Consider the following 17199-nt stretch of genomic DNA (forward strand, 5'->3'; position numbering starts at 1 on the left):
CATTGCTGGTGACTCTTTCTCAAGTTACGGTTTTGCTGTTCTAGTCTTATCAGCAAACTCTGGCCACATCATTGTGGCCCTTGAAACTAATCTGTGTCACGATTTTGGCTTTCTGGATGGATACTGCATTTTTCAGTGCAAAAACTCATCGACAAACGGCTTGATATTTGGTAGCCAATTCATTCCCCTTATTATCCTTAGACCGGTAGTATCATTGAGAGATGGAATAAGCTTTTAATAAAAAAACAGCTTTATTGAGATGTAATTCACATATCATAAAATTCGCCCTTTTGAAGGTTTTTAGTATATTCACAGAGTTTGTGCAACCATCCTACAGTATGTAGTCTTTGTGACTGGCTTCTTCTACTTAGCAAAATGTTTTCAAAGTTTATCCATTTGGTAGCATATATCAGTACTTCCTTCCTTTTCATGGTTAAATCATCTCCTATACTGAACAGGACGACTTCATTCCAGCCTGGTTTTTAAAACCTCCAAAGGACAGCCCCGGCAAAAAATTGATCTGGGCAATTCACTTAATTCCAGTACAGCCACATGAATTCTCTTGTTATACTGACAAGGTCCTGTAACATGAGGACGATGACCATTTGATTGAGGACACTTCTCACTAAGTCTTCATATAGTTGCCCAAGCTGGGTAGGATGGAAGATATAATGGGTCTCTGTGAATTTTCAAAAAAAATGCTCTTGTCTCACTGAAAATGGACTCTTCCAGATGAAAAGTGTTGGTGTGAGTAGGGAAGAACTGGAGAAAAGGGTAAGTTATAGCTACTAGGTTGGGACACACTGATTTTGTAGCTGTGGAAGGAGAACAACAATCCGAGTACCCGGAGGGAGAACACGTTAAACCCCAGGAAGTGTGGAGAGGTGGGTTAATGTTCTCTTTGTGCCTCAGATCCAGCACTGCAATGTGGCAAAAGAGTCAAATGGTTTAAGGCATACTGTCATCAGGCTGGCAATCTCATCTGCTGCTGGGTTTGTCAAAGCAGTTCATGTGCCACTGAAACCGAGAAACTCATGTGGACATGGCCTGACACCGTGCCTTGTGCTGTCAAAAGTGGACATACGTCTACATACATGTACAAACACAGACTGGCACAACTATGTTTTAATCTGACTGATACAAAATCAGATGCCTCTCATGATGCCTGAGTGGCCTTGGTTATGCTAGTATGGTGATTGAAACACACTGGATGTCTAAAGCAACACCTACTGATCCTGCAGGGACTTATTCACAGCTGAATCTGGGACTCCGAGGTCAATACTGCAGGTTTGTCTCATCTTGCTGCTTAGGGATTTACTGACAGTGGTTTATGCTGTATGACATAAATTGGATGGATTTGGTTCCAACTTCTACTAATCAGATTAATCAAAGTGGCCTACAGAATGGCATCCTCAAGTGAAAATCTCCCAAGAAGCCAAGATGATGTAGAACTGAGGGTGGATGCTGTTGAGAGACATTCTGCCATGAGTCTGTTATGCTCCTCATCATCTTATAGAATATACCAAGAATGTAAGGTATTGCCTGCTCTTTAGGCAGGCCATTTCTCAGGATTGTCTTTGCAGCAAGCAACTTTGAGATATGAAGTAATATCTCCCTGGGTTAAAAAGCAAGCTTGCTTACTGCTTTCTATAAAACAGTGGGTTCCCCAAACTCGGCGCTACTGTCATGTAACACATTTACCGCACGTACAGACCTTCATCTTGGCCCTTTGTGTTGTCCCTGTTGGACTTAGGGGGCAAGAACTGATGCAAAAGTTCATGCTTATGCTGCTTGCTGTGTGGTGAATAACAAAGTTCATAGTCTCTGATCTGAGTCTCATGTCTTCTGTTAGAATTCGTGAAACAACAGGAAGCTAACTTGTTAGCTTATAAGTAGGGTAAAGTCAAATCATACCCCTGACAAATATAAGAGTTCCGTTTACTTGATGCACTTGCCAACACTTGTTATGGTCAGTGTTTTTAATTTGAGAAATTCTAATAGGTACGTAGTAGCATCTCATTGCAATCATAATTTGTATTTCCCTAATGAGCTTATTTATATCTGTGTGAGCTTATTTCAATTTGCATATTTTTGGTAGGTATCTTTTCAAATCTTTTCTTCATTTAAAAAACTGGGTTGTTTTCTTATTTTAAAAACTATATTCTGGATACAAGTTCTTTGTCAGATAAGTTATTTGTAAATATTTTCTCCCAATCAGAGGATTAAATTTTCATTGTTCTTAACAGTGTCTTTTGAAGAGTAGAAGTTCTTAATTTTGACAAAGCCCAATTTAAATTTTGTTATGGATTGTGCTTTTCTTTCCTTTTTTGAGATGGAGTTTCGCTGTTGTTACCCAGACTGGAGTGCAATGGCACAATCTCGGCTCACTGCAACCTCCGCCTCCTAGGTTCAAACAATTCTCCTGCCTCAGCCTCCCAAGTAGCTGGGATTACAGGCGTGTACCACCATGCCCAGCTAATTTTTTGTATTTTTAGTAGAGACGGGTTTTCACCCTGTTGACCAGGATGGTCTTGATCTCTTGACCTTGTGATCCACCCGCCTTGGCCTCCCAAAGTGCTGGGATTATAGGCGTGAGCCACTGTACCCAGCCTGGATTGTGCTTTTCTTATCATATTTAAGAAATCTTTGCTTAACTCAGTCACAAAAGATTTCTTCTGTTTTCTCTTAAAAGTTCTATAGTGTTAGAATTTATATTTATGCCTACAGTCCATTTCGAATTAATTTTTGTATATGGTGTGAGGTTATGAATTGAAGTTCATTTTATTGCATATGGCTAAATGTTCCAGCACCATTTGCTGAAAAGACTACATTTTGTAACTTGTGGGGAATCACTTGGCCATACATATGTGAGTCTATTCCTGGACTCTCTATTCTGAACTACTGACTTGTCTATCTTCATAGCAATACTACATACACTGTGTTATTCTCCAAGTCTGGAAGTCAGGGAGAGTAAGTCTTTAAACCCTTCTTTTTTGAAGTTGTGACTATTCTAAGTCCTTTGTATTTCCATATGAATTTTAGAATAAACTTGTCAACTTCTACTAAAACCTACTGGGATCTTGTTTGGAGTTGTGTTAAATCTATAGATAAACATGGGGAGAACTAACATCAGAACAATATTGAGTCTTCTGATCCATGAATATGGTATATTTCTCTATTACTTATTCTTTAATTTCTCTAATTAATGTCTTATGGTTTCAGTATATAAGTCTTGCACAGATTTATCATTAAGAATTTAATATTTTTAGTGCTATTACAAATATTTTTTAACATTTCAATTTGTATTGTCTTTCCTACAATATAGAAATAAACTAATTTCTGTATATTAGTCTTATATGCTTCAACCTTGCTGAACTCATTTGTTAGTTCTAGCAGACTTTTTAAGGACTTCATTGGATTTTTTATATAAGCAATCATGTCTTTTGCAAATTAATAGTTTTACTGTTTCATTTCCAAACTTACTGTTTTTTATTCCTTGTTCTTGCCTTACTGAAGTGACTGGAATCTCCAGTAGAGAGTTCAATAGAAGATGTGAGAGCAGACATCCTTGCCTTGTTCCTTATTGTAGAGAAAAACATTTGGTATTTAATCAAGTATGGGGCCAGGTGTGGTGGCTCACACCTGCAATCTCAGCACTTTGGGGAGGCCAAGATGAGAGGATCACTTTAGGCCAGGAGTTCAAGATCAGCCTGGTCAACATAGCAAGACCCCATCTCTATAAAACATAATAAAAATCATTAAGTATGAAGTTAGCTGTAGATTTTTTGTAGATGAGCTTTATCAAACTGAGGAAGTTCCTTTCTTTTCTTAGTTAAGAGTTAAAAAAAATCAGGCTAAGTGTGGTGGCTCATTCCTGTAATCCTAGCAATTTAGGAGGCTGAGGCAGGCAGATCACTTAAGGTCAGGAGTTTGAGACCAGCCTGGCCAGCATGGCAAAACCCTGTCTCTACTAAAAAATGCAAAAATTAGCTGGGCCTTTTGGTGCACACCTGTAGTCCCAGCTACTCAGGAGGCTGAGGCAGGAGAATCGCTTGAACTCAGGAGGCAGAAGTTGCAGTGAGCCAAGATTGTGCCACTGCACTCCAGCCTGGGTGACAGAGCGAGACTCTTATCTCAAAAAAAAGTAAAAAAAAATCAGAATAAATGTTGAATTTTGTCAAATGCTTTTTATTATTTATTGAAAATGTCATACAGCTTTTCTTTTTCAGTCTGTTAAAATGGCAAATTACATGGACAATAATGGTAAGCTGACATAAGAGACACACATTCTAAAAACAGGTATACATTGGCTGGGTGTGTGGCTCATGCCTGTAATTCCAGCAATTTGGGATGCTGCAGTGGGTAGGTCACCTGATGTCAGGAGTTCAAGACCAGCCTGTCCAACATGGCAAAACCCTGTCTCTACTAAAAATACAAAAATCAGTTGGGTGTGGTGGCATGTGCCTGTAATCCCAGCTACTCAGAAAGCTGAGGCAGGAGACTCACTTGAACCTGGGAGGTGGAGGTTGCAGTGAGCCAAGATTGCACCACTGCACTCCAGCCTGAGTGACAAAGCAAGACCCCATATTATAAAAAACAAACAAACAAACAAACAAAAACAACCAACCAACCAAAGAGACAAACGAAAACAAAAAAAACACAAAGGTGCCATATTTCAGGAAGCCTAGTGGTAGGGCTGCCAAGAGTACAAAGATGAAAAAAAAATGCAGGATCCAATCTAGAAAGAAGGTTGAGATAAGAGCACAACTTTTAACATAAAATAAAAAGAATTAAGTGGCATATGGGACAAAAAATTAGGAAACTAAAAAAATTCAAAGGAAAAAGAAAAAGTCTTGGTCAGGTTTGCCAAGCTTTGAATATTAGACCTTGCTTTGTGTCCCAAAGATTGTCAGTGCACCCTGGTTGTGCAATTTCAATCAGGATTAGGCCAGCGTGGGAGCCACAGAGGCCACTCCACCACACTTTTAAGTCATTGCATTAGAAGTTCTGGTGAGAAAATCTCAGGAGTCCTCTTTGGTTGTCTTATTTGACTTTCTCAAGCAAGTCCCTTCCGCTATACCCCTGAATCTGGGCACCCCTCCCTTTTTAACTCCAGTCCCCATGGTGTCATTTAAGAAAATGTATGCATGTTTCTGATTCATTACTATGTCATGATGATTTTTCTTATAAATGCTTTTGACGTTTATAAGTCTTAGTGCCACTCAACAGTTCTGTCTCAACCAGTCTCCTAGAACATGAGACCCCTTCTTCATGGCCATTGGAGCAGAATGGCTTTGATTGCAGAGAACAGTCTGGCAGTTTTAAGGCTTGGTGTGGTAAAGTCACATGGATCCTGAGAAGGCATGTGCACAGACACCATCCCAGAAATCCCAAGGAGACAGCTCATCTTTCCCTAAGTATTTCTCAAAGGGTCTCCCGAGAACCTTTTGCATTACCATCACCTTAGAGCTTGTTCAAGATTCCTGGGTCCCACTTCAGATCTGCAAAGCAGGACCTCAGAATCTAGGGTCTGAAAACATATATGTACATTTTTTACAAGTTTCTCTGCATGCTAGGCTTCTAAAGTGACCCCTGTTTTGCCTCTAGTTTCAGAGTTGCTCAATATTGCCCTCTAAGCAATGATTGAGTCATGAGTCCTTATTGCTTTTTCAAAAGACACTCCACAGTCCCAGGACCCTAAATTGCAATGGAAAACACTTAAGGCCTGGGCTACTTATTAGTTATAGATCATAGCAGTTACAGCCTCATCCTCCATCTGCAGTCTTTTGTTTTAAATTGTCCTTCCTCCCTGTAGCCTACCATTGCCAACTCAAATTCTTTTAGGTTTTATGAGCTGTAACTGGGTATTTTCTAAGGTAAAAACTGATATCCTAGAGCTAAATATTCTTTATATCCACATGCCTGGTCTATCTATCTATCTATCTATCTATCTATCTATCTATCTATCATCTATCTATTTATTGAGACCGGTTCTCACTCTGTTGCCCAGGCTGGAGTGCAGTGGCACAATCATGGCTCACTGCAGCCTCTACCTCCCAGGCTCAAGCAATCCTCCCACTTCAGCCTCCCAAGTAGCTGGGGCTACAGGCACATGCCACCACACCTGGCAAATTTTTGTATTTTTTGTAGGGACAAGGTTTTGCCATGTTTCTCAGTCTGGTCTTGAATTCCTGAGCTCAAGCAATCCACCCACCTTGGCCTCCCAAAGTGCTGGGATTACAGGTTTGAGCCACTGTGAACCTAATGTTTTCATTACAATGTCCCTTGCTCTTTTCTTTTTCTTTTTTTTTTTTTCCAAGAGGAATTTTGACACTACAAGATTTCTGCCTCACATATATAGGGGTTTAAAAATCTAGCCACCCAGTGAGCTGTGACCCCTTTAACACAGTCTGGTTCTAACCAAACAAGGTTAGACTGAAGGAAGAAGTTCCCAAAGGAGAGCATTATGCATCTTGTTACACAAGCAATCTATAAAGTAAGTCTGTATAATATAGAAAATATTATTTTTGGCATGGATCAGGTTTCAGTGTATCATCTTCTAACCAGTTTTCTGGTTTTCCTAAGATGAATCAAAACAATATCTGTGAGGTGATTACTCCAGAGAGCCCACTTGGAATTTTTTTGATTTTTTTTTTTCTAATTGATTTCAGCACATGTTATTTCAAGATCTCTATTAAACATATTAAACACATTTAGCCTTATCTAAAATAAAACCAACTCATTAGATGATATAAAGAACATCTCATTAGCAGAGCACTGATATTTTCTCTTCCAGCTAAGCATTGCTTATTATACACTTGAGCACTGTGCAGTCTTATCGTGCCACAGTTATCAGCCTCATACACTGAGCCTAAGCAGAAAACTATTATTGAGCAAATAACGGAATTGGACTGTACACTGCTAAGCTCTTGAAGACTGATTCACACAATCTGACCAATTTATACAGCCAGTTTAAACCAACTGCATGTTTACATAAACAAGGCAATTCTCATACTTTTAATGATCTGATTTATGAGATCTTTTAAGTAAACAAGCTTAGAACTCTTTCTCTTTTTAAAAAGATACATACAACAACTTTTAGATATTATATGTTTATGTGTCTTTGGGAATCCTATAGCACCTTTGAGAGAGTATAAGTATCTTTGGGAATATAGACTCTTTTCTAAAGTATACTTTAGATTTCTCTAACGCTATGTGAATTTTAGAATCATTTTAAGGCAATCAAGTCACTTTAAAGACAAAAAATGAGATGAAGGCAGCAGCTGAAAAGCACCTATAGCATAGCTATAGCTATTTTCATATTATTTATCCCCATAATTCTTTCTTTTCTTTCTTTTTTTTTTTTTGGAAAGAAAGAAAGAGAAAGAGAAATGGGGAGAGAGAACAGGAGTCTTGCTCTATTGCCCAGGCTGGAGTGCAGTCTAAAAACATGTATTAAAAACCTCTTTTACGCCGATAACTGTGCTTAACAGCGGAGATAGGAAGGAATAAGGGAAGAAAATGACAAACAGCCAACCAATATTTCATTTAAGTCTCTGAAATGCTATGCAAATGCTGAAGAGTGATTTACTTCCAATCATGTGGTCGCTTTCAAAAGAGGTATAATGTGTGTGATACTGAGAAAAATGTATGTTCTGTGGACCTGGGGTGAAGAATTCTATAAATAGTCACTGAGTTTACTTGTTCCAGTTCTGTGTTCAAATCATAAATGTCCCTGTTAATTTTCTTTCTCATTGATCCATTGAATATTAACAATGTGGTGTCAAAGTCTCCCACTATTATTGTGCGGGAGTCCAAGTCTCTTTATAAGTCATTAAGAACTTGTCTTATGTATCTGGGTGTTCCTATATTGGGTGCATATATATTTATGATCATTGACTCCTGTTGTTGCATTGATCCTTTTACCATTATGTAATGTCCTTCTTTGTTTCTTTTAGTCTTTGTTACTATTAAAGTCTATTTTGTCAAAGATGAAAGTTACAACTCCTGCTTTTTTTTTTTTTTAATTTTTTTGCTCTCCATTTGATTGGTAAGTCTTCCACCAACCCTTTGTTTTGAGTCTTTGTGTGTCCTTGCTTATGAGATGGATCTGGATACAGAGCGCTGATGTGTTTTGACTTTTTATTCAGTTTGCGTGTCTGTGTCTTTGGGGCATTTAATCCATTTAAATTCAGGATTAATATTGATATTTGTGAGTTTAATATTGTTGTTTAATTCTAGCTGGCTATTTTGCCCATTAGTTGATATAGATTCTTCATTATGGAGATACTCTTTACCTTTTGGTACATTTTTGGGATGACTGACACTGGTTGTTCCTTTCTGCATATAGTGCTTCTTTCAGAAGCTCTTGTAAAGCAGGCCTGGTGGTGATGAAATCTCTAAGTGCTTGCTTGTTCACAAAAAATTTTATTTTTCCTTCATTTATGAAGCTTAATTTGACTGGATATGAGATTCTGGGTTGAAAATTCTTTTCTTTGAGGATATTTGAATATTGACCCTCACTCTCTTCTAGTTTGTAGGGTTTCAGCTGAGAGATCTGCTGTGAGTCTGATAGGCTTCCCTTTATGGGTAACCTGACCTTTCTCCTAGCTGCCCTTAGAATTTTCTCCTTTATTTCAACCCTGGTGAATCTAACAATTATGTGTCTTGGGGTTGCTCTACTTGAGGAATATCTTTGTGGTGTTCTCTGTATTACCTGGAGTTGAATATTGTCCTGCCTTACTAGGTTAGGAAAGTTTTCCTGAATAATATCCTAAAGAATATTTTCCAGCTTGGATTCATTCTCTTCATAACATTCAGGTACACCTATCAAACATAAATTAGGTCTTTTCACATAGTCCCATATTTCTTGGAGACTTTGCTCATTTCCTTTTACTCTTTCTTCTCTAATCTTGTCTTCTCGTTTCATTTCATTGAGTTGGTCTTCAGCCTCTGATATCCTTTCTTCTGCTTGATCAATTCAACTGTTAAAACCTGTGCATACTTCACGGCATTCTCCTATTGTATTCTTCAGTTCCATTAATTCACTTATATTTCTCTCTAGATTGTCTATTCTCGTTAGGATTTCGTCAAACCTTTTTTCAAAGTTCTTAGTTTCTTCACATTGGGCTAGAACATGTTATTTTAACTCACAGAAGTTTCTTATTATCCACCTTCTGAAGCCTAATTCTGTTATTGGAACATACTCGTTCTCCATCAGGCCTTGTTGCCTTGTTGATGAGAAACTGTGATCCCTGTAGAGGGAGAGGCATTCTGATTTTGGGTATTCTCAGCCCTTTTATGCTGGTTTCTTCCCATCAGTGTAAATTTATTCACCTGTCGTCTTTGTAATTACCAACTTTCAAATTAGGTCTCTGAGTGGATGTCCAACTTGTTGATTCCCAGCGCCGAAATCTGAGCGACCCACTGTGCTGGCTAAAACAGTGGCATTAAGATTCATGGTGCTTTTCTGTCTGGGAATCTCTGGTCTGGCTTCCTTCTTGAGTCCGTTTTTCAATCAGCTGAATAGGTGACTCTGCCTTCCTGGAGCTCTAAACGTCGACCAAAAGGGGACCCAGTCCTGTTTATTCTGCACCAAGAACCACCACGCCGGGGCACCAGAAAAGTGCTGCACCAGCCACAAGAGTCATGCTGGCGACCCGTGGGGCTCCTCTGCTGGGAATCTCCTGATCTGTGAGCAACAAAAATTCGTCTGAAAGTGTGGCGTCCTCTCGTTTTCTGCGCTTTCACTGGGAGCTACAATCCTGAACTGCTAGTAATCAGCCATCTTGGATCTCTCTCCCCTTGCTCTTTTCTTTCTATTCCTTCTGCCATACCCTAGAGACCTTTACTGCCAGAATTAGGCTCACACACACCTTCTTAGTCTATATGGTTCCAGTTTTCTCTTTCTAGAATCACCTACTTTCCGCTTAAATACCTAAAATAACCCTTGGTTTCTGTCCTTTTAGGTTTTCCAGGCCTAACATATCTCTGTTTTCCAGGTCTTTTATAACCTTTCCCATTTTGCTTATTAGACTTTACTTCTAACTGTTACACATATGCTTTCCATTTATTGCCCATAAAAAAGTCTTGCTGATTTCAGTTCATGGGTCAGATTTATCTCAGTGTTCCCAGAACATGGTAAAAGGAGGCAGAGTAGGGCCCAATAAATTCAAGCTTTTGGCATTTGTTTCCCTTTCAACATCCTCTTTTTATATTCCACAAATCCTTCAAGTCCCATATTCTGCTTGAAGAACTTCCCAGTTTCTCCAGCTCTTATGACATCCTCATTCACTGAAAGAAAAAGAAGGAAAGAAGGAAGAAAGGAAGAAAAAACCCTCACAACAGAGAATGGCTTTTGGTGTGACAAAAGCAAAGGGAAGAGAAAGGAAGATTAAAAATCTGATGGCAACCACTTTTTAGTTATTCAATGTCAATCTTGAGTCATTAATTTTCTATGGTACCATATAATCTGTATTATTCTGTTCGGAACACATATACTGTCACTGTTCCTTGCTAAGCATGTGAAATGAATTCATTCTGCCTCCCTGTGTCAGTTCAGGAGTCATTCCTTCCTGCTTTCCCGACTCCCCATGTTGAGTTAAATGCTCGCTCTCCATGGTCTCAGGACACCTTGTGCTTACCTTTTTCTTTTTTTTTTTTTTTTTTGAGAGAGAGGATCTCATTCTGTCATCCAGGCTGGAGTGCAGTGGCACGATCTTGGCTCACTGCAACCTCTGTCTCCTGGGTTCAAATGATCCTCCTGCCTCAGCCTCTGGAGTAGCTGGGACTAAAGGTGCATGCCACCGTACCTGGCTAATTTTTAAATTTTTTGTAGAGGCAGGTTTCATCATGTTGCCCTGGTTGGTCTTAAATTCCTGAGTTCAAGTGATCTTCTGCCTGCCTCAGTCTCCCAAAGTGTTGGGATTACAAGCGTAAGCCACTGTGCCCAGCCATTGTGCTTACTTTTAACTTAATCTCTTATATTGAAAATGTCCATTTATTAGCCCGACTCTCCCTTAGACTTTGAGTTTCATGAAAGAAGGTCCAGACTTAGTAGTGTTTTTATTATCTGTTCCTTTTATAGGTATGTCAATTCTATAAATGTAGATTCCATATAAATGATCTTTGAAGTAACTAGACTATAAACTTTGGAAGATAAAGATATTGTTTTATATATTTTTTTCTTTATATTCTGGGTTCCAAGCTCAGTACTTAGGTGTTCAGAAAGTTTGTGAATGTTAACATTTCTGTGCTCTGTTCCTCTCACCACCCGCAAGCAACCTTACACTTGCCCATCAAAACCTAGTAACTGAGCACTTTTAGTATAGTAAGTGCTTATACAGTGTTATTCACTGAGATTAGTGCTGTTGACCACTGTGAGAGAGAAACAGTAAACAAATTTATTAATTAGATTTTGCTTGGAAACTCTATTGCAGAGTCTAATTGTTTAAATAAAAATTTCTGCTTCTCTTTTCTACTTCCAGAGAATAAACTTTGGAGCCAGGCAGAATTAGATTTAAATCTTGGCTTTGCAAAATATACTAGCTCCTGGTCTTGGGTATGGCCTTTTGGAATATTAAAATAAAAATGGGAATAACAATACCTATTCTGTAGGATCATTAGACCAATTTGTAGGTATAGAAGAGCTACCAAAGTGTGAGAATTTGCTAGTCCAAGATCTGGAGAAAAAGAGAAGCCTGGCCGTGCGCGGTGGCTCACACCTGTAATCCCAGCACTTTGGGAGGCCGAGGCGGGTGGATCACGAGGTTGCGAGATCGAGACCATCCTGGTCAACATGGTGAAACCCCGTCTCTACTAAAAATACAAAACAATTAGCTGGGCATGGTGGCGCGTGCCTGTAATCCCAGCTACCCAGGAGGCTGAGGCAGGAGAATTGCCTGAACCCAGGAGGCGGAGGTTGCAGTGAGCCGAGATCGTGTCATTGGACTCCAGCCTGGGTGACAAGAGTGAAACTCTGTCTCAAAAAAAAAAGAAAAAGAAAAAGAAAAGCCAAGAAAGGTGAGACTGGTATTTGGGGACAATTTGCCCTGAAGATAATTGCTGATTCCAAAAGCAAAAGCAGTGCTAATAGGCTGAAAAGAGCTTTCAGCAGATTCCCAGCCAGGACTGATGAGACAAAAATTATAGTAAAGTACCTGAAAAGGAGGAAGGGTCCTGGTAAATATCCTCAGGCTTTTTTTTCCTTTTTTTCAAATGGAGCCTCACTCTGTCCCCCAAGCTGGAGTGCAGTGGTGAGATCTCGGCTCACTGCAATCTGCGCCTCCCAGGTTCAAGCGATTCTCCTGCCTCAGCCTTCCGAGTATCTGGACTACAGGCACCCATCACCATGCCCAGCTAATTTTTGTATTTTTTGTAGAGATGGGGTTTCACCATGTTGCTGGGCTGGTCTTGAATTCCTGGGCTCAAGTGATCCACCTGCCTCCGCCTCCCAAAGTGCTGGGGTTACAGGCATGAGCCACTGTGCCCGGCCTCTCCAGGCTTTCAGTTGGGACCATGAAGGGCTCCACTATAGGGATAAGGGCAAACTAGAAATAGACCAGCTCTCACAAGGATGAAAGCCCAGGTTTGACTTTCTCAGACACTTATTAGATGAAAATTTCAGACTCTAGCCTGTTTCCTTGACAGAAACAAAAGAAAACCCTTCTGGAGAGAGAGAGAACATCATATCGAACCTCAAATCATCTCTAGAGCTCAACAGGCTTTTTTGAAGAAATTGACAACATGGTTCTAAAATTTATATGGAAATGCAAAGGACCTAGAATAATCAAAACAATATTGAAAAAAGAACAAATTTAGAATATTTATACTCCCAAGTTCAGTATTTGCCATAAAGCTAGAGTAGACAGATAAAAATTAATGGAACAGGATCAAGTCCAGAACTAGATCTATACATGTAGAGTCAACTGATTATCAACCAAGGCATCAAATCAATTCAGTGAGGCAAAGGAATGCCTATTTTAATAGATGTATGAAAAAACTGGATATCTCTATGGAAAGACAACTCTGACCCCTATGGCATTCCATACAAAATATTAATTCAAGATGGATCACTGACCTACATTAAAGCTAGAACCATAAAGCCTCTAGAAGAATATCTTTGTGACTATGGAGTAGATGGAACTTTCATAGGTAGAACATAAATTGTACGAACCATAAAAGTAAAAATAAAATATTGGATTTTGAGAAAATTAAAATTTTTTGCTTATCATAAGACACCATTTTGAAAGTGAGTAAGAAGTAGACAGGAGAAATTTCCTCTAATACATGTATCTGGCAAAAGAGCATATAAAGAGCAAGTCAATAATAAAAGATAAATGGGCCAGCTGAAAAATGAGCAAAAGACTCGGACACTTCACAAAAGATAAACAAATGGCCAATAAGGATATGAAAAAAATGCTCAGTCTTTTTAATCATAAGAAAAATGCAAATTAAAACCTCAATATGATACCAATAGAAGGGCTAAAATTGAAAGGCAAACAATACCAAATAGTGGCAAAGGTATTAAGCAACCGAACTCTCCTAGGAACATGAAACACTTTAGAGAACTGGCAGGGCTTTTTAGTGTGTTTTGTTTGGAGACAGGATCTTGCTCTGTCACCCAGGATGGAGTACAGTAGCATGACCATAGCTCACTGTAACCTTAATCTCCCGGGCTCAAGTGATCCTCTCATCTCAGCCACCTGAGTAGCTAAGACTACAAGTGCACATCACCATGTCTGGCTATTTTTTCTTTTTACAGATATGGGGTCTTGCTATGTTGCCCAGGTTGGTCTTGAATGGCAGGTTCTTATACAGTTAAATATACACCTATACTATGGTCAGCAATTCCATTCCTACATATTTACCCAAGAAAACAATACTCATGTCCACAAAAATACTTGTACAATAATGTTCACAGAAACACTATTCATAATAGCTCAAAACTGAAAACAATCGGAATGATTATCAATAGGAAAATGGATAAATAAATGGTGGTATACAATGAAATATTATAGCTGAAAGGAATGAACTACTGATATAAGTAACAACATGGGTGAATTTCAAAAGCATTATGTTGAGTAAAATGAGTCAGAGCACAATAATACGTAATGTATGCTTTCACTTATATGAAATTCGAGAACAAGCCCAATTACCCATCTTAGTCCTTTTAGTATTGCTATAGCAGAATACTCAAGACTAAATTTATAAAGAAAAGAAGTTTATTTTTATTTTACTTAAAAATTTTGTTTTCATGTAGGAAAGGACATTTATTTAGCTTATAGTTCTGCAGGTAGGGAAGTTCAAGGGCATGGCCCTGACTTCCGGCAAGCATTTTTGTGCTGTGTCATAACTTGGTAGAGGTCAAAGGGGAAGCAGACATGTATGAAGACAGAGAAAACCTTTTTTTTTTCTTTGAGATGAATCACTCTTGTCGCCCAGGCTGGAGTGCAATGGCACAATGTCGGCTCACTGCAACCTCTGCCTCCCAGGTTCAAGTGATTCTCCTGCCTCGGCCTCCCAAGTAGCTGGGATTACAGGTGCCCATCACCATGCCCAGCTAATTTTTGTATTTTTTAGTAGAGATAAGGTTTCACCATGTTGGCCAGGGTGGTCTTGAACACCTAATTTCAGGTGATCCACCCATGCTGGCCTCCCAAAGTGTTGAGATTACAGGCATGAGCCATTGTGCCTGGCTGAAGACAGAAAATCTGAGGAGCATCCCGGCTTTATAATAACCCACTCTTGTGGGGGAACTAACTGATTCCCAGGAGAACTAATCCAGTCTGGCCAGAACAAGAACTCATTCACTACCCTGGGAATGGCAATGAGACATTCCTGAGGGATCTACTTCCATGACCCAAACACCTCCCACTATGGCCCACCTCCGAACACCACCACATTGTGGATCAAATTTCAGCATGAGTTTTGGTGGGGACAAACAAACTATATCCAAACCATAGTACTACTTACGGTGACAGAAATCATAAAGTGGTTGACTCTGGAGATGGAGACTGACTGAAAGGGGCACCATGACACTTATGGGGTGATGGTAATTTCCTGTATCTTATTAGGGGTAGTGGCTAATGGTTATATACAACTGTCAAAACTCATCTAACTGAAACTATTAAGATGTATTTTGTTGTATGTAAACTATACCCTGAATAAAAAATTACTTGCAGGCCGGGTGCGGTGGCTCAAGCCTGTAATCCCAGCACTTTGGGAGGCCGAGGCGGGTGGATCATGAGGTCAAGAGATCGAGACCATCCTGGTCAACATGGTGAAACCCCGTCTCTACTAAAAATACAAAAAATTAGCTGGGCATGGTGATGCGTGCCTGTAATCCCAGCTACTCGGGAGGCTGAGGCAGGAGAATTGCCTGAACCCAGGAGGCGGAGGTTGCGGTGAGCCGAGATCGTGCCATTGCACTCCAGCCTGGGTAACAAGAGCGAAACTCCGTTTCAAAAAAAAAAAAAAAAATTACTTGCACAATTTTCACATGTGACGATGGCACTCAAAAAAATAGAGGACTATAAGAAGACAAGATTTGACTGAAAAAAAAAATTTTTAGGAGACGACAAAATCAGACCTGTGGTGTCTCACACCTGTAATCCCAGCACTTTGGGAGGCCAAGACAGGTGGATCACCTGAGGTTGGGAGTTCGAGACCCACCTGACTAACATGGAGAAACCCTGTCTCTACTAGAAATACAAAATTAGCATTTTGGGATTACAGGCGTGGTGGCACATGCCTGTAATCCCAACTACTTGGGATGCTGAGGCAGGAGAATCACTTGAACCCGGGAGGCGGAGGTTGCAGTGACCTGAGATCGCGCCATTGCACTCCAGCCTGGGCAACAAGAGCCAAACTCCATCTCAAAAAAAAAAAAAAAAAAAAAAAAATCAGACCTGTAGGAGAGCCAGACAGTAAGTTTTCAGACACAAATTTTAACATAGCCATGATTAGTCATTCAAGGAATTAAATTCAAAATGGAGAATTTTATCAGTAAACTGAAAACTATTCAAAAAAATCAAATGGAAATTTTAGAACTAAACATTTTAATAACAAATTAAGATTTTAATAGTTTTATATGGATGTCAACTGACTTAAAATTCTGATTCATTTTTTTGTCAGGGCTCCTAATTCCTTTTAAGTGAACTTTCTTCTTTGAATGATGTTGAGGAGTAAGGACATAGAGATTAGGATATGTTATTTCTTTTTTGTTTCTGAAGACCTTCCTGTTTCCTTCTTTCCTTTTCCTATCATATCTGTAATGGCTACCAACTCTTCTCTATAAATTTGATTCTCTCTCAAAAGCAATGCTCATCAGAGGTTTTCACTTCTGGCCCTGCTCACTTTTAAGCCTTTTCCTTATATTTGGATCTATGAACAACCAACTCCCGATTTGTGTTCAGTATTTTGACATTTACTATGTGACTTTCCCTTATTGGGAATGTGAATCAACGAATTTTGGCTTTTGAATATTCCTCCCCCAACCAAAAAAAAAAAAAATCATGAAACTGAAAACGGGGTAACACCACACTTTAAAATGAATTAAATAACTTCAAACAATTGTTTGAGAATATTTAAAAAATTGAATTAGAAATACAAAACCTAAGAATAAAAATGAACAGAAAAAGGGAAAAAATGAAATGAGAGTTGATTGAATTCATGGAAAATACAGAAGAAAAAGAAAAATTTTTAAATAAGAAACCAAGATCTAGTTACAAAGTGCCCAAAAGAGAATATAGTTAGATGAAAATTTAACAAACAACACTGGAGAAAAGCAGGAAAATTGGAGAATAAAAATGAGATACAGAAAGAAATAAAAAATATCAGAAAGAAAAGGGTTAACATGGAAGATATGCAAAAAATTTCCAAAATTTCTATCATTGGTATCCTGAAAAAACCAAACCAAACCAAACCAAACAAAATAGAATGGAACAAGACTACTTTTCTTTTTCTTTTTTTGAGACACGGTCTCAATCTGTCGCCCAGGCTGGAGTGCAATGGCACAATCTCCGCTCACTGCAACCTCCGCCACCAGGGTTCAAGCGATTCTTCTGCCTCAGCCTCTCAAGTGGCTGGGATTACAGGAGTGCACCACCATGCCCAGTTAATGTTTTGTATTTTTAGTAAAGACCGGATTTCGCCATATTGGCCAGACTGGTCTTGAACTCCTGACTTCAGGTGATCTGC

At 39.1% G+C, this 17199-nt stretch overlaps 1 protein-coding gene across 28 annotated transcripts in view; it reads right to left on the minus strand.

Annotated features, from left to right (window-relative positions):
- Positions 1 to 17199, minus strand: part of ASIP (agouti signaling protein) — a 210955-nt gene that overhangs the window by 66152 nt on the left and 127604 nt on the right. For 3 of the 28 annotated variants that reach the window (XR_013535040.1, XR_013535036.1, XR_013535037.1), the window contains one exon: positions 9826 to 10293. The exons of the other annotated variants lie outside the window; for them this stretch is intronic. The gene's annotated coding sequence lies outside the window, so the exon portion shown is untranslated. Of the gene's footprint in view, positions 1 to 9825; positions 10294 to 17199 lie in introns of those variants that run through there. 28 annotated transcript variants of the gene reach the window in all.

The sequence above is a fragment of the Callithrix jacchus genome, chromosome 5, assembly GCF_049354715.1.
Source record: "Callithrix jacchus isolate 240 chromosome 5, calJac240_pri, whole genome shotgun sequence".
Lineage (NCBI taxonomy): Eukaryota > Metazoa > Chordata > Mammalia > Primates > Cebidae > Callithrix > Callithrix jacchus.